This window comes from Peromyscus californicus, unplaced genomic scaffold (assembly GCF_007827085.1).
Source record: "Peromyscus californicus insignis strain IS unplaced genomic scaffold, ASM782708v3 Scaffold_3__1_contigs__length_106647218, whole genome shotgun sequence".
Classification (NCBI taxonomy): Eukaryota; Metazoa; Chordata; class Mammalia; order Rodentia; family Cricetidae; genus Peromyscus; species Peromyscus californicus.
In genome coordinates, this window is record NW_026294551.1 from 29,839,377 (window position 1) to 29,858,862 (window position 19,486).

Below are 19,486 nucleotides of genomic sequence, written 5' to 3' on the forward strand. Positions count from 1 at the left end.
CTTTTAACAGCATAAACTCTGAATCCTTCAATGAGACCTACAGATTATAAACCATCTGATTCTTTCTTCTCCATTTTGTCTGAATTTGTTCTTGACTTACTCTCCATAATAAAGGACTATGCTGTCCTCAGAGTATCCTCTCTCTCCATTCCTATAAGACCCAGAGTGTGTCCGATCAAGCTCTAATTTCTAATTCTAGTCTTGGTTAATGAACCTTTTTACTGAAGAGTCCTTGATGTTCTTTACCCAAGTATTGACCTCTCATTCCTGCCTTCCTTTCTTGTATGATTATAGACTTTGCTAGCATACAACTTACTCTATACAGTTCATATTTTTTTTTTTTACAAATGTGGTCTTCCCCCCTTCACAATGATATAAATCTCACATACAACAACTGTATCAGGGATCATGCTTATTTAGTCTTATCTAACTAAATCTTTCATCCCATATATAATGATACTCAATAAACTGTGTGAATAACAAAAATTATATTGTATTACTTTGCTTGTACAACTATCTTTATTTGGCCTAGTAAAATATGGGCTTGGTAGGTAATGAACTATTACAAAAAAGATAACAGATAAAATTTTAGATCTTATAATAATATTGATGAAATCAATATTTGTTTATTTAATTCCATTTTATTTCAAATGGTTTATTCCACAATGGCTAGTGTTACCTGGGATGCAATAAACATTGCAATAATATTATAAAAATCAAGGACAGATGCGAGTCTTCATTTTTCAGACTCAACTTTGCTTCCCAAGGGCAAGAGAAATATCTACTAACCAATGCTGTCTTGAGTATTTCTTTACATGTTGACTCTGTTCAGCAAACTGTTGACTGGATAGACACTTGCAGAAGTTGGATGCTCCCACACTTAATGTAAGCTGTTTATATGGTATATAGAGCTTAAGATGTTATCATGTCATTAATACTCTTTACTAAGTTCTCCAGGAGAACACAATGCTAAGTAACATGCATATTCTTTCTTCCAAAGGCCTGAGTCCTTTGAAATTGGCAGTACATGAAGGGAAAAATACATCAGTTTCATTATTTGTTAAGGACAGAGAACAGAAAAGTCTTAGTATGGAATCTAATACACGTCCTAATTTTTGCCTTCCTTGCCTGACTCTGCCCTACCTACCACTGAAATTTAGGCTCACTGTCAAATTCGGATTGATGAAGTTGTCAACTACAGAATGAATACTTCAGGGAACTGCTAACTTTGACCTTACTTGAAATCTGTATATAGAAAAAAATAGTGAAAAACTATCAGATTTATTTTTTGATGGTAATGTAACCATGAAACTAAAATGAAAAAAATATGAGCGAGATAGAGTGTATGCTGATTTCATTTAATAACATAAATAATACAGTCTTAAACAGATGTTTAGTCAAAATAATTCAGCTGTTCTTATATAGAGAGATAGATTTACCATAAAGAGAAGAAATTGAAAACTCAATCTCCTTCTGTTCATTGGTGATAGCTGAGCTGGAGCTCCCTCTGAGCACATTATTCTGAGTTTTCATTTGGGTACATTTTATATTAATTTTAATTACATCTTTTTTGAGAGAGAGAGAGAGAGAGAGAGAGAGAGAGAGAGAGAGAGAGAGAGAGAGAGAGAATATAATAATGAGTAATGAGGTGTCTACATTATGGTATGCATGGTGCAGGGCTGGGGACAACTTGCAGGACTTGTTCCTCTCCTTCCACCGTATGGGTCACACTGGGCTTGGACTCAGACCATTAGACTCAGAGGTAAGCTACTTTACACACTGAGTCACCTCATTGGCCCCACGCTCTTGTACTTAAAATTCCACCATATGGATATGAGAAATAGCTTGGTAGACTAATGGAACACAGTGCCATTCCAAAGACCTATGCAGATGAATGACGATTGTTTATGAGACAGAGAGCTGCATAAACTTGTGAGAAAATTGGGCTGTTTGATCAGCAATGACAAGACTAGTGGGCCAATATGAGGAGCCATGCTGTGAAGTGGACACTTGCATGGCTAATATGCAGCATGTGATTGGTGAAGTGGACATTAGCTGTGCTCAGCACATTTGCACAGCTCTCTGAGACTTGGGAATTATCTGTTATGTGAGTTCTGCTTCCCTAAGGCAGAAACCAGCAAGTATATAGACAGGGGGCCTGGGTTTCAATGATTGTATCCACCTGGGCATGAGTTTGATTAGGAAAAATCCCCCTGGCTTTGGGGAGCAGCACACAGGGGTTCTAGCCTGCAGACTCAAGTTCATTAGCAGTAGCAGCAGTGTTGGCACCCGGCTGTTCAGAGGCCGAATCTTTGCTGGGACAAACCTATGGTGTGATTTGGGAAAACCAAGTTCTCCTGAGTCTGACTTTCCATCCTTCCTGACCTTTTTCATATATGGCTTTACTGCTTCAACTAGTCAGAGCATATTCTATTTGCAAGTAAGAACATTGAAGAGCACAATTCATACTCGGGATGTACAAAAGACGTTTCCCAAATCAATAAGATAAAAGAGCTTAAAAATGAGCAAGCTATTGGGAAGAGAAAACCTGAATGGAATTGTTAAGTAATGTATGAAAAGATGCTCTCCAGCTCCAGTAATCAAGAAATGCAAATTAAATGACTGGGAAGATGCTTCACGCTCAACAGATAGGAGGACGCTAGACATCTACTAAGATCAGCTGCAGGAGAGGATGCAAGGACGTGACAAAAGATAAACTGTCACTTAACATTGATGAAATGATAAATTGGTGCAGCCATGTGGCCAGACACGGTTAGACCAAGTAGAAGCTGTGCAGACCTATGACACACAAATACGTACACAGCAGAAATCCTTTCTCATATCCTCTGGGAGGCATTTACAAAGATGTTTTCCAGAACTACTTCTATTATTAAAGATTTAAAAACTCAGAAACTCAAAAGGAAGGAGCAAGTCAGATAAAATCACGTGTAGGTTTTCTTCAATAAAGTTTCATGCAGCAATCAAAATGAAAAGGCATAATAAACATAAACCAGTGACAAATATTAAATCAAAGTTAAGTGGCCCAAAATGAAATAGAATAAGTAAAGGGGTCATATCAACATCTGCATTTTACATACACACATACACACACACACACACACACACACACACACACACACACACACACACACACACAGTTTCTGGATAGATTGACAGGCCTACTGTCATATTATTGCCTTAAAATAGTAAGTGAGCTAATTGTGTCCTAATAATAAAGTACTAAAACAAGGCGTGAGTACACCAGATTCTAATACATTATTCCTCTTCTTGAATATGTATTTTATATAGGTTCTCTTAAAATTTATTATTAAGAACAGTATACATATTCAAGTATGACAAAGAGAAGGAAAGGATGGAGGAAATGGATAGCCAGAAAATAATAGCAGCAAAGTCAGTGTCTTCATCAAGAGTGCATAGAACATAAAAATGTGCAGCAAGGATACCTTGTTAGCCTCTGCTTATTAGTTTCTGAAGGAATGGGTATAAATCCTGCAAATCAATTACACTGGTGGACAACGTGGGATTCTGTATCATGAAGATGCAGTTCTGTGGCCTGTATCCCTTGTGTGAGCATATCATAGATATTCAAAATTGCCAGTTCACTGACTGGCCCAATCCATCACTATCTTAGTTGACTCAATCATGAAAATAGTGTCTGTAAACGCTCTGCATGGTGGGGTTACAACTTTAAATGTCAAAGTACAAAGTGATTTTAAAATATGAGTGATCAGGTTGCATTTAGGAATATATATATTCCATATATATTATATATAATGTGTATGCATATATACATATATGCATGTAACAGCAATTAATGAAAATAGACATCATGAATTTGAAAGAGAGCAAGGAGAGATGTACAGTTAAGTTTGGAGGGAGGAAAGTGAAGGGGGAAATGATTAATTATACTATAATTTCAAAAGGAAATAAAAAATATTTTTTAAAATGAGTGAACAATACTCAAAATTACCCTAGAAAAACCTATTGAAAAACTTTGTGGGGAGTTAATTTTGCCAAGGTTTAATACAATATCTTGCTTTTGCCTTGAAAATGTTTTTTTTTCCTAATTTATCTGTTAAAAGTAATACAAAAGTGCTTTTGAAAACTGCCTTACATTCCTGGATGAAATTATACTAACAATGTATAACTTTAAACGTTACAATCACACCCTCAGAAGCAAAATGTCTTTGTAATCAGAAGCATGACTACAAATCCGAGTTTCCCTGTCAAGGTCACTGTTCCATGTTTAGTAGGGAGTGAAGTAGCAGATAGTGTTATATGCTATTAAAGTAATAGTTTCTCTTTCCTCTGTTGTTATAGACTGAGTGTACACAATAGAATTCATGTAAGTTAATTGAGACTATGTGATTCAAACAAATGTAACAGTTTAATTATTACAAAAAGCTTAAATAACTGAAACAGACCAGACTATGGCTATTTTACCACAGCCATTCCATCTTAACATTCTTGAATTAATGTCTTCTGATCTATTTGTTTATTTTGGATCAATCTGTGAGAGAAGAGCTCCTTTCAAAAACTTCCCCACTGTGCTCAGCTTCTATGAACTGATAGACCCTTGCCTGAAAAAGACTCATTCTTCCTAATTCTCTGCCATGTGCCTCCCTGCCATGCACTTTGTCCATGGTGCCACTCCAGGGAGAAGGCATTTTAAAAGCAATATACAGGGTGTTGTCTACTTCCATGATAAAATATTTGCAAATACTCTCATAAAAAATAAAGGAGCAATGCCTGCTCAAATAAACAAGGTGAGATGTAAAATAAACAAATAAATATAGAAGCCCAGACATGAATTAGAAAATTAATGACTTCAAAATAAAACCGAGTGAAATATGTGTTGGGAACAGACATTTGAGGAATTCCAAATGTTGATCAATATTATGCTCATCAGAGTAAGAGAATGTTTGGACATTACACAAAAAACAAACATTAGAATGAAAAAGAATAGGTTCAGGTTCAAGAGAGTGCTATATACTGTAAGGGTGATGCTAATTTAGCCATATCTATAAGATATAATTTAGAAGAATTACATAGTTGCATTTCCATGTAAACCTTTTAGGCAAATAAATTAATATATCAGCACATGCCAAGAAGAATAATGCTCTGGTTACCTATTGTTGTGTAACGAAACCAAATATAACTTAACTGTCCTAAATTTATCAATGTTTACAGTTTTATAGTAGGAGAATTTTGTTTGCTTTCAGCTGGATGTTCTACCACTCCAAGTTGGTTAGGGATATTACAGGTTATTTCTTATTTGGCTGTATTTAGCCAACATGTGGCCTGGGCTGTGTAAATTCAATGTTTTCAACTTACATGCCTGGTGACTCAGTGGTCTACCCCCAGACTCTTTCAATAAGTTATTCTTTCATCATTATAGTGTAGGCAAGAGTCAGATTCTGCACTACTCACAGTTTGGCCAGAGTATTCTTGATGATGTAGTATAGTGGAGGGTTGTTTTGGACATTTTACAGATATATTTATAGCCTCCCTGCTCTCTACCACAAGACATATAACAGCCATGTCTCCCAAGTTGTAACAAAAATGTCTCCAGATATTACCTTATTACCAAAAGATTCCTGAGGCAAACTTGTCCCTGGTGAAGAACTAGGGATCTCACTCAATATTTTTGTTAAAGCATGACAGCTGGCTTCCCAATAAACAAAGAGGAAACTACCTTTAAAAGGCTAGGGGCCAGAAACCACAGATAATACTTTTTATGACATTCTTTTAGTCAAAGGAGATTGTATTCCAGTTCAACACAGTGAGAGAGATTGAGCTCCCCAGCTCAAAAGGGATGGGAGGTTTAGAATTTGTAGTTGACTTTATGTTTTTTGGCTCTTATCTGATCTCTTCTTCCCTATCTTGTGATTTTTATGATGTGTTCCATTATATCCTTATACTGTGCAAATTATGATAGGTCACCACTTCTCAAATAATATTGAGACTTCATAGTGACAAATAGTCTGTCAATGTGTTCGGGATAAATAGACTCAATCATATATTCTAGCATGATACTGATTGTGTACCTTTTGTCAAATTAAAAGAAAATACCACTAACTATTTCTTTATGTTCATGTTTATATTTATGTTTGTATTTATGTCATTTGTATACTTTTTATTGCCACTTGTTAGGCCTATTACAAATTTTAAATGAAATATCAATGATAAGCCCTATGCACACTTCCTGGTGCTTAATTCTTATTTATTATTGGTGTCAGGAAACTATGGAGGTGTTCCTTTTATATTCTACTTGTGAATTTGTACAAGTTCATTCAAGTATGGCTCTTGTGAATTGATACCTGTAGACTTTGTAGCATCTAATGTTGTCTACAAAATTCATGCATTTACAAGCTAACCATGAATGACTACTCTCTCTCTGGATTTACCATCTACTATTCCTCTTTTCTTTTTTCTACTATGCATGAATGCCAGTTACATAGTTGCTCATGTCTTTACTGCCATTCTAAGGAGTCCTTCTGGATTCTTTTTCAACTTGAATTCAGTTAAAACCAGACCTTTCTCATTGATTATAAGAATGATAGCAATATTGTGTATCATTAATAAACTAATAATCTCTGTTTTTCAAATATAGCAGTTTAAGATTTCAAAGTGAATTGGTTTGGTTTTGTACTTTGTTATTTGTAACTTTTATAAAGAAAGTTTACTTTTAGATATTGTGGTGGTTTGAGTAGGAATGGCCCCCATATGCTGTGGGATAATGCTTTTGTACACAGGCAGGAAGTATAGGTGGGATAAGCAGACAAAGAGAATTCTTGGAAGGCTGAGTCAGGAGATGCCAGTCTGCTGTCCAGGGAGCAGCATGTAATGGCACACAGGTAAAACCATGGAACATGTGGGAACATATAGGATAGCAGAAATGGGCTGAGTTTAAGTGCAAGAGCTAGTTAGTCATAAGCCTGAGCTAATGGCTGAGCAGTTTTAATTAATGTAAGCCTCTGTGTTTTACTTGGGTTTGAGTGATTGAGGACTGGGTGGGACACAGGAAAACTTTCAGTTACAAATTGCGCCCAACATGGGGTGCCAATTGTAGGTGAATTTCTAAATGATCTTATTAAATAAGAAACACAGAGCCAAATATAGGGGTGAAAGCCTTAGAGATCAGAGAAATAGTGAGAGCCACCAACTTTACCTCTCGAACATATAGAATAACAGAAATGGGCTGAGTTTAAGTGTAGGAGCTAGTCAGTGGTAGGCCTGAGCTAATGGCTGAATAGTTTTAATTAATATAAGCCTCTGCATGCTTTCCTGGGTCTGAGTGGCTGTGGACCAGGTGGGACACAGAAAAACTTCCAGCTACACCCATAGACTCATATATTTGAATGCTTAGTCCTTAGGGAGTGGCACTACTTGACAGATAATAGGAGGTGTGGCCTTGCTGGAGTAGGCGTGGTCTTATTGAAGGAACTATGTTACTAGGGGTGGGTTTTGGGGTTTCAAATGCTCAAACCAAGTCCAGTGTCTCTCTCTACCTGCTGCCTGTGTATCCAGATGAGGAACTCTAAACTTGTCTAGCACCATGTCTGCCTGTGTGCAGCCATGCTTCCAGCCATGATGATAATGAACTAAATCTCTGAAGCAATAACCAAGCCCCAATTAAATGCTTTCTTTTATAAGTTGTCATGGTCATGGCATCTCTTCATAGTAATAGAACACTGACTAAGACAGATACTAAGTCAGATTAAATGAAATTTATGTTGCTTAAATACTAAGATACTATGATTCTATTTTAATTCATTGTATATTTCTCAAGGTTTATTAAGTTATATCAGGAATACTTAGGAACAAATATGTAGAGAAGGGATGCAAGCTTCACAATTTTAGTCTACAGACAATATGCTGTTTTTAAATTTTGCAAAGAATGAAAATTTATGCAAACATAATTTAATGGTCACAGTCTTTGAAAGGCAGTGCTTAATACATCTCTGTTTTAGTCATTAAAATTTACCTGAACTTGAGCAATAAAATTCTAATATAATTATAATTCCAACATGAATACTAGCTAAGTATCCAGGTGAAATCTGATTATAATTGTCAGAAGCAGTCACAGTCACACTAGACTTTCAGCCTCTCTTCAGATATGGGGACTAAACCTTGTCTAAAACAAAGCAGTGGAGAAACAGAATTCCAAGTAGGGACTATGACAGGGTTGCAGAGCTGGCCAGTGTTTTGGAAATATGACTTGCCTATGAATGATAAAGAACAAAGATGTGATTAAACCAAGTCCCTCAAAGGCATTTTAGATGTGGCAAAGACTGGGATTAAAATAGATGAATTTGTTTATGTCTTCTACCATGAGATAAGATGAAAAAAACCATGACCAACCTGCACTTGGATAGATGAAAGAGCACTTCAAAGGTAAAACTAAGTCATTTCATCTTGTATATTCCCTAAAGAAATGTGGCAAGAAGACAGGTGTAGCTAGAAGGAAATGTGTGGCCTGAGCTAGGTACCAAAATTGGAAAGTAAGTAAAATAGCATCAATAAAATGCAAGGTGGCCTGTAGATTGGGAGAAAAATCTGTCAAGCACAGATAGAAAACAACAACAACAACAACAATCACAAAACCATAAAGCAAAAACAAAAACAGTTTAAGAATACAGAGGGAAACAGTTTTTCTAGAATAGAGAAAAAGACCAGCTGGCATGTGAAAAAGTGCTCAATACTGGTATACATCAGAAAATGCAAATAGAAACAGCAATGAAATATCACCTCATACTTCATAGAGTAGTATAATGAAAACCCATAAAATAGGGAGTATTGGAGAGGGTGTGGATAAAAGGGAGCAATCCTATGATATTAGTGAGAATAGAAGTTGAGACAGCTACACCATGGATAATAGTGTGGAGATTTCTATAAAACTAAAAGTAAACTAAAACCTACCTTAAGAAAACAAACCCACTGTTTATCACCCAGAAACCCTAGATATCCACCCCAAGGAAAAGAAGCAAAATCCTTAGAAAATATCTGAATTTCCATGTTCATTGCAGCATCATATGCTAGCCAAGATATAGAAATCTGTGTCCACTAAAGAAGAATCAATGAAGAAATGAGACAGAGAAAGAGAAAGAGAGAGAGAGAAACAGAGACAGAGAGAGAAGAAAAGAATATCAACAAAATTATTTATAAATTGATTAACTGATTTGGGGTATTTACAAATGTTAATTCACTAAGGCTTCTAAATTGCTTACTATTGGAATCATTATAAATATTCTCATGTACATCCACAGTGACCTGAAGACATTTAAGGAAGACCATCTTCTGAAAGAATACTGCTGTTTTATGAGTGAAAAACTGAAAAGGATATTTGAGAAAACCCTGAGTTTTGGAGCTGATTTAAACAGCAAAAGCAACCCCAGGAAACAGAAAACCCAGATTCACATCTCAACTGTGCTACTGACACCTTATGACCATGGGCTCTCCAATGAATCTCCTTACACCTCAGGTTTCTCATTTGCAAGGTGACAGAGTTGGAAGGGGTGATTTCTGAGGCCCATTTGCAATCTTCTTTGCTGTAATTTTTTCATCATTGATATTCACTGTGATTTGCAAAGAGATGAGAATTTTGAGCAAAGCTTTTGATTTAAAGTCTTTGCTCAGAGGTATTGCTCACAGGTTCAGTGAATACTAATTAGGGAATTGGCTGTTGCAGAGGATAAACTCCAATGACCACCACCGTCTTCCCTCTCCCAAGGTCCCGATTCAAGAATGTTCTCTTTCAGATCAACTCCTTATTCCTTAGGGTGATCTCTGGTAACAGAGAAACATTTTTTTTTCTTTTAAACTCAAGCATGATGTAGTACAGCCTTACAAATATATTAACCAGCCAATTAGAAATGTTTTTGAATGTCTTTTACCCAGGCTTGCCTAGAAAGGGAACAATCAGCTTATCTGTGATTTGCGAAATGTTTTAATGTCTAAAATAAAACAATGATAATGCAAACTAGCTGGATGTATCTGTATATCCCACTTATTCAGTATCAGAAGAATCAAGAAAATTCCTTGAAACATTCATCATTGTCTTTCTGTGCCACCCATACTTCAAGGTTAAGGACAGAATCTAAATGTTGGTAGTTACAGGCTTAGGTTATTGGGCATTGGCAGAATGAGCCTGCTTTGAGCACCTCATTTCTAGAGAAGTACTATATTGTTGTAAGCTTGTACACAGATTTTTTCATTAGTAGTATTTGCTAATTCATAGTAGGTAATTACACATAATTAGAATGTTTTATACTAGTAAGAATTAATAGTAGAGATAGAATCCGACTGCCTAATTTTAGAAAACAAACGATTAGAAGAGAACATTTGGTTCTTAATTCTTGTACTTTTTTAAGATTTTATTTTTATTTAGTCATGCGTATATAGGTATGTCTGTGTGTGGGATTATATATTCAAGTGTAGTCCCTGCTGTGATTAGCAGAGGGTCTTGATCCCTTAAAACTGGAGTAACAGGCACTGGTTGAACTACCCAGCTTGAGTGCTGATAATGCAACTTAGGTCCTCTGCCAGAGCAGTATGAGCTCTTAATTGCTGTACCCGTTCTCCAGCCCCAACTCTTGTACTTTTGACAAAGACAAAATGATTTATTTTATGTGCAAAGGATTTTGTGAAATTATAAGTCTTACCAAAATATTACATGTTGTAGTAATTATAGTGTTAATGGAAACAGAACTTAATGAGGTTTGTTAGCAACAAAAAAAGTGTGAATATTGAGTAGGGAAGTGAGTACTAATTTGGACACTAGTTTTAAGTAGATGTCTGTAGGCTACCCTGGGAATCTCACTCTCATATTTAATGTTATGGAGCAGTGTCCCATGGATTGAAACTCCTCTCCAGGAGTGGGAAGGGGGCTCATGAGACTCAGAAACTAAAGTAACTTCACATGTCTGGGAAAGCTGAAACTTGCAAGATTCTGGAGGGTCCCTCTCCAGGGTTAGAGAAACAGTAAACAATTACTGGAGGTAGAGACTCTGTCCAGCAGAGAAACTGAAAATTGAGTTTCTAGGACCTGCGGAGCTGTCTGCAAGTTGTGTAGAGAGCTAGGGTTGCAGATCGAACGAGTTGTCACCTGTGTGAGGTGGAATTTTCCACCTGTGATGTGGCCTCTTTGGAGTTATCCTTGCTTCTGAAAGTAGCCTCTCATCTACACTCCAGTTAGTAATTATAATTTGGTGCAGTCATTACTTCGGTCTATTGTGAGCTATTTTTCTGGAGTGAGTAAATGTGTGTGTCACATTTACCCAGCAAATTCTGAAACACGACAGCACCAACTATATAATTGTTTTCATGGGTAAGTGCATCCAAATTCCCAGGATTGATGCTTAGAGCATATCTGTTTATAAATTTTAAATATATAATGTGATGATTGAAAACATATCTGTAATTTTATTCTGTCAGAGAAAGAATTCATAAATAGGCAAGAGTAAAAGTTACAAGAGTCCCTTTTGTACTTGATTGCTGGAAGGATGTCTTAAAAACTCTTATTTATAGATAGATGATAAAATGATGATGACACAGAGAGAGGATAGAAAAATAGATAAATGATAGATGATAGAAGGTAGAGTATGTATATTTTCTGCATAGATCATTGGTTGTTGTAAATGCCTGTATTTTCTAGTTCTATCTGCTGAGAGTGTCTGCAAGAAATCACCCATCAGTGGAGATATGTAGCCCTATAATCCAGATTCTAGATTCTAAACACCACTCTCTAAACAAAGACGCTAGAGGTCCTTGAAGTAAAGGCTGATACCAGGGTATGAAAACTTTACAGTGAATTTGGACATCTTATAATATAAAATATTGGAAAGAAGACACTAAAACACACACAAACACATACACATATGCACATAGAAACATATCAAACAGACAGAGAAGCTAAAATAGAACACAAAAAGGCTGTCAACATTCATTTTGAGTAAAAATATAAAAATGGAAGTATTGAGTTGTAAACCAAATAATAAAATAAGTTAAATTGGAAACAAAAATTTTAAAAACTTATTAATGTCTTAGAAACTTTTCACAATCCCTGTGGAAGTCATATATTAGTGTCATATGCTAGATAGAGGATTTGAAGTCAGAAAACTTAATCTAAAGTTTGTTTCTGATACTTAGCAAGCATTCTTCAGTCAGCTGTTTAAGCCAAGCCTTGTTTTCCCAGTCTGTTTTACTTCCTTTCTGAATTATTATGAGAATTATCTGAGATAATGGAATGTGAAAGCACAGTGATGGGGTAGTGGTGATTAAAAATATTAGCTATGATCTATTTGAATTTTTGGCCCAGAGCAGTGGTTTTCAAGGATCCACAGGGACCTGCAAGCATTTTGTGAAGGCCCATGATGTCAAACTGTTTCCACAATAATTGTAAGAGGAAAGAAACACTGAAATTTGGTTTCAAGGAAGATAAGAAGGGGAAATTCAGAATGGGGACTTTCATTTCATAATTCCCAACACCAGAAATCAGAACAATACGAAGCAAGGAATAGCAAGCAGCATACAAGAACATGCTTGTTCATCAGCAGGTGAGGGTTTATCTTGACTAGTTCCCCTCCTGTATGCTGGCCCTTGTCTTTCTGCTTTTACTACCATTTTGTACAAGTCTGCTACTTGCGTTAAAATAGATGTTCATTATGTTATGTGAGTAGAAACCAAAACAGAATCTCCTTAGAAGAATGTTTCTAACAAAGGGAAAAGAAAAACAATAGAGGACCTTTGTTTTTACAGCAAGTATGTAGATTCTTATATTTGTTATTTTATCGAAAGTTCTTGTCATGTACAGTTCAAGTGAACCATTCTTTAATTGTTTGCTTCCTTTCTGTATCACAAATTATATTATATTGCAGCTTCACATCTCTATCTCTGTTATTTCTCTCTTAGGAACTTGGCAAAGACTCCAGGTATTCACAGTACAGGCAAAAGCCGATTCACATTTCAGGTTCATCATGCAACAAAAGAAGCAAATCACCATTTGATAGTGAGCAGACTGCAGGCATATGTGAAAAAAACTACTTTTTTCTTTTTCACAGACTGTCTAAACCTCATTATCTTTCTAGAACTCCAAATATTTTACTCTGTGTAGTGCAATAATCATTTAATGATATCAACTGTTCCTTTGTCCTGGGAATACTATTCCTCTCTTGGAATCAGATTTACTTTTTTTTAATTCTGATTTCCACATTTGTAATATCAATGATGGCTTTTTAAATCCTCAGATATGCAAATATATTGTAAGACATTCTGCTCAGCAATTTCAATCTGTCAGAAACTCACTGGTAATGTGACGGTTGTACTCAGGGCTTTGGTGGCTTTATATTTCTCAGCTAACTATCTTGTAGATTTGGGCACAAAGTATAGAATTTCTATACAGACTGTTTTTTTCCAGGACTTTGTTTATTTTCCAGTCCAAGAGAATGAACCCAGCGCCTCCTACATGCTAGGCAAATACTAAACATCTGAGCTGTTCTCAGTTGTAAAAAAGTGTTCTATGACCTTTACTTTTAGCTTAGATTACGAAAACCGACACACTCTAAATTTCAAACAGAGTGTTTCCAACTTATTTAGCCGTTAACAGACATAAGTAAACAGGTTAGTGGGCAATGCTAAAATATTATTTGGGGACTTTCACTTTTCTTCCCTTTCCAAATTGACCATCCGCCCACATAACATCATTATGCATCAAAGCTCCAGCAAGAAAAACCCATGACCCGTATGAGATCCTTGATCCTGAAAAATGCAACTCATTGATTTTCAGATTGCTGTTGACAACTCAAAACAAATGCTTTAATAAAGCGAGTTGTTTTTGAATGTTAACATAATAACCACGATAGGCAGCTCTTTATAATCAGAGGCTAATCATTATTAATTCCTTTGACATTCAGTGCTTTGACATTAATTATAACGAGCTTTTTTCAGCAAATACCCGTCGCTGTCCACAGCTCCATGGTAAAGTGCTGCCATCCAGATTCATTCTTTTTTTTTTTTTTTTTTTTATTCCTCCCCCCCCTCCAGATTCATTCTTGCAGCCACTGGTGAAGGTGGTCGTATTATATTTTGTAAACGTAAAAAAAAAAAAAAAAAAAAAAAAAAAAAAAAAGCAAAAAAAAGCTGTTTTTGAAAGGTCCAGAGAGTTTGAATTATTTTCTTCTGGTGGAACCATCAATTTTGAAATTTCACGTGACCAGGAAAAGTTTCTGTTTTCCATTTCTTGATATTCTTTCATCACCTTACCTTTGTTCATTTTCTGTTTCTTTTTTCCTGATTTTTTTTCCTAATTCATGCATACCTTTAAATTAATGGTATTGGGCATATTTATTTCTTGATTCTCAAACATGTTTAAATCAGGCATGTTTCATCATTTGCATTCAATAGATTGATGGAGAATAATTGTGTGAATATTTTTAAAAAATTTATATTACATTCCTACTTCAGTTTCCCTTCCCTCCCTCCACCCTCACCTCCCCTCTCCCCCAGATCCACTTCTCCTCTGTTTCCATTCAGAAAAATAACAGGCTTCCCAGGTATATCAACTGTACATGGCATAACAAGATGCAATAAGACTAATCATATATCTCATATCAAGACTGTATGAGGCTACTCAGTAAGAGGAAAAGTGTCTCAAAGGCAGGCAAAAGAGTCAGGAACAGCTCCTGCTCCCATTGTTAGGGGTCCCACAAGAAGACTACCACAACATATATGCAGAAGGCCTAGGTCAGACCCACACAGGCTCTCTGATTGTTGCTTCAGACTCTGAGAGCCTCTATGAGCCCTGGTTAGTTGATTCTCTGGGCCCTGGTCTCCTAGTGTCGTAGACCCCCTCTGGCTTCTATAATCCTTCCTCCCCTTCTTCCATGGGATTCCCTGAGGTCTGCCTAATGTGGCTGTGGGTCATTGCATCTGTTCCTATCAGTTACTGGATGAAACTTCTCTGATGATGATTATGCTAGGCTCTGGTCTATGAGTATAACAGAGTATCATTAGGATCATTTCATTGATCTTCCTCCTTCCTCCCTCCCTCCCTCCCTCCCTCCCTCCTTCCCTCCCTCCCTCCCTTCCTTCCTCCCTTGTTCCCTCCCTCCCTCATCCCTCCCTTCCTCACTGTCTCCCTTCCTCCCTCCTTTTCTTTCTTCCTTTCATTTCTTTTGCCAGTCACATTTTGTTTTATCCTAGGTCTTTGGGCTATCCAGCCTCTGGTTCCTGGCCATCCAGGCAGTGTCAGGTGTGGTGATGTGGGTTTCAAGTTAGACCAGTCATTGATTGGCCACTCTGAAAGATTCTATGCCACCATTATGAAGCACATCTAATAGACAGGACATGTTCGAGGTTGAAAGTTTTATGGCTGGGTTAGTGTCCCAATCCCTCCAGAGGAACCCTTTCCTGGTTAAAGAAAATGGCTGCTTCAGGCTCCATATTCCCCATTGCCAGGAGTCCTTGCTAGGGTCACACTCACACATTCTAGGGAGTTTCCATCACACTAGGTTTCTACCTCGGTCCCCCAATTCCAGTTATCTCTCCCTCAATCCCTCTCCCCAAACCTGATCCCTCCTGTTTTCATCCCCAGTTCTGCAAAACTCTGAAATCTATTCTAATGTGTCCTTCTCAAGGAGATCTGTGTATCCACCCTTGAGCCCTTCTATTACATAAGCTCTCTAGGTTTGTGGGTTATGCCATGACTAGCCTTTATTTTAGAGCTAATTTCCACTTATAAGTGAATACACACCATCTTTGTCTTTCTGGGTCTGGGTTATCTCACTCGGGATGATTTTTTTCTAGTGCAATCCATTTGGCTGCAAATTTCATAATGCCACTTTATTTTAACAGCTGCATAATACTCCATTGTGTAGATGTACCACATTTTCTTTCATAGCAGCTTTGCATATAATGCCCAGAAACTGGAAACAACCAAGATATCCCTCAGCTGAAGAATGGATAAAGAAAATTGTGTGAATTATTTAAGAAGATTTTTGTGTGTGGAATGAAACTGAATCCAGGGATTTATGCCTGCCCAGAAAGTACTCTACTACTAAGTTGCATTCCCTTAGGCCTGTTTTAAATTTTAATTTTTGTGAGTAGATCTCACTATTTTGTGAATGCTGGCCTAGAACTCTTCCTGTATCCCCAATTGGCCTTGAATTTATAATCTTTCTACTTTTTCCTTCTGAGTAACTGATATTACAAGCCTATGCCATCAGGCCCAGCCATTTATTTGCTTTCCAAACTTAGTTGTAGCAGGAAAACAATCATCCATAAAAATATGCATACTCAGTCCACAGTTAGGCTTCTGAAACCCAGCAACTGCTACACTGTGGTAACCACTTCGTATTATTCTTTGAGAATAGGAGGGTTATTACATCTCATGCTGTCCAAAGATTGGATTTTTATACTAAAAATATAAATTATTTCTAATTAGTTGTTTCCATTGTACAAATTTTGGTATATCATCATTATGCTATTGTAAGTAATTTTGATCATAATTTTTTTTTGGGTGAGGAGATGTAATATTGCAAAAGACATGCACACTTTGAAACCAGATAACTCTTATTTATTTTATGGTACTGAGGAAAAAAAGGCTGAGTTCAATCTATTGGGAAAGTAAGATTTGTAAGATTAGCTGAAATGGATTTTGTAACATGTGATGGGGGCTCCATTCATGATGAAGAATCAGAGTGAACTTCTATGGCTTATTTAACTTACATCATGCAATGGTCAGCTTACAAGGTCATCTACTTATCAGAGCAGCAAAGCACAGTAAATAAAGACACTATGTGTACTCTGAAGATATAACAATCAAGAAAAGAGATTGAGATTCTAGGTAAGATCTTCCAGCAATTATTTCCCCGTAGTACACCAGTTTGAGCACTTGTCCACAAGCCAAACTACATGAGAGTTAAGCCAGGTGAGAGACCACAGTGCCTGGAGTTGGTTACCAGGAAACAACGATATAGTGAAGAGGGTGAAAAGGCATTGATAGCATCACTTCTCCCCAAACTCCAAACAACATGGTGAGATATGTCTCCTTCTTGGGAAAGGGAAAGAATTAGGTTTAAGCCTTACACATGAAACCCAGTGTAATGCCTGATATGCTTAAATCTGGTACCAATTAGGGACCCATAGTTCCTACCACAACCTAGCCAGTGTTCATAGACTGAGCATCTGAGACTGCAATAATTGCCAGATGGCAAAGAGACTCAAGAGCAGAGCATAGTAGGTACCATAGAGACATGAGTTTTGAAGCTCAGTACCATGGTTGCTATGGTGAAATTTATACACAGGAGAGACAGAGACAAATTCTTGCCTACATCCCTATTTAGCCATTGAGTAGACAGATCATGTCCTTGATCCCAAGACTGCTACTCAGTTTACTACCATCCTTAGTGGCTAAAGGACTCTTTCTACAACCTACCTCTCAAACATGGGCAATACAGATTTTCTTAAGTAAACAGTCACATATGGAGCCTAAAAGTCTTCCTTAGCACTAGGCAGACACTTGTGTCCTAATGGCATTGAACATACATTTTAGTAGACATCATAGTTAGCTATGGTATGGGCCTATATGCACTCATAAAACAGTGAGATGAAGTGGAACCTGTCTTATCATCAGATTTGTAGAAAAGACCATGACCTCTGATTTCAGAGAATGAATTAATATTGCATTTACTGAAGGTAGCTAGCATAGAATGCTGTTTTGGAACTCAGTGCTTGGTTGGTGAAACCTAACAGTAACTAAAAACAAATGACCCTATCTCCAAGAAGTTTACATGATGAAGCAAGCCAGTAGAATATCTTGAGTGCTAAGCAGAGGCATCCAGCCTCATACAATCAGATGTCTATTCCAACCAATGTCACCTATGGATGATTGCAGTAGTCTGGAGTCATTGTTCCATCTTAGTAGTAGGTACCCTGCAGTGATGTGGGTCTTTATCACACCCTAGCATCATGTTGGTCTTGCCAGCCTATGGTCTCAAAGTACGAAGAGATATCCATAGATACATGGACCCCTCCACAAGTGAATCACAAAGAAATAGACAACCTGAACAGAACAATAAAAGAAAGATGATTGAGTTACTAATAAAATGTCTCTTGTCGGAGAAAAGCACAAGACCCAACCAGTTTCAATGTTGAGCTCTACCAAAATTTGAAATTTTTAAAATTGATTTTTGAGAATTCCCTACACGCATATAATGTATTTTTATTGTATTCATCCCTCACTACTCTCACTAATGCCTCTCGTATTCACCCTCCACTCTTCTCCCAACATTGTGTCATCTTTTTATTTTAAAATAGTCCTTCAATTCTGGTTTGTTCTAGATGGGTGTTAGACCATCCACAAGTGTAATGTTGACTTCTGTGGAACCACACAGTTTAAGAAAACAGATTCTCTGCGGTGCTTTGAATGAGAATGTCTCCCAGAGGCTCAGGCATTTGAACATTTGGTTCCCAGTTGATGGTGTTGTCTGGGGAGGTGCAGCCTTGCTGAAGGAAGTCTATCAGATCACTGGGAGTGGGATTTGAGAGTTCATATTCTTGATCCACTCCCTGTTCAATTTTCTCTGCTTCATCGTTGTGGTTGAAGATGCTATTTCTCAGCATCCTAGCCTAGCTGTCCACTGTCATGCTTCATCCCTAGAGGACCAAACTTAAATTTGGGATAGATTAGAATGTTCAGTTCTCACTCAAAGCCAGAAGTAGATTTCATGTATTTTCACCAGAAGAGAATTGCATTCCCTTAACAAGCCTTCAATGACACTGTGAAACAACTATACGAGGAGGCTTCGTTAACTGAGATTCATTCTAAGATACAATACAGTGCTGTTCATTCTGTTCATTCTGAATGTTCAGGATTGTCAGAGATGCACTTATTAGCTCTAAAAAGACAAAGAAAGACTATGTATATGCACAGTAAGATACTGTAGGCTTGAGTGTGAAGCTGGACTTTGCATTCATTATCAGGGGGAGCTTCAGTAAGAGGTCTTCATCTCTTTGGGAGGTAGACAGATTCTAGTGCTTAGTAATCTAATACTAATAATTAAAAGTTCACACTTAAGGAATATGAAGTGTGAGGCTTTGTGATGTTGTGTTAAATTCTAAATCAACCCTTTGTTGTAAGACCAATTGAACAGATGAATTTCTATTGTTTTATAAAACAATCATCTCACATTCAAACACAAGATAGCATGTTACTTGTTATAATTATCCAAGATGGCACTCTTATTCATGTTCATGCCCTGAATATTGTTTTGTATAATCATATATGAATATAATATTTATTTAATGGGAATGATATTTTATGTATTTTTTCACAACCATAGAAATCCCAAAGTTTTTGTTTGTTTGTTTGTTTTACCATACCTAAAGCACGTCAGATTCATTACATAGAAATTTCTGGCTGTGTAAGAAAATATGCCACAATTTGGAAATCTATCACATTTTCTTA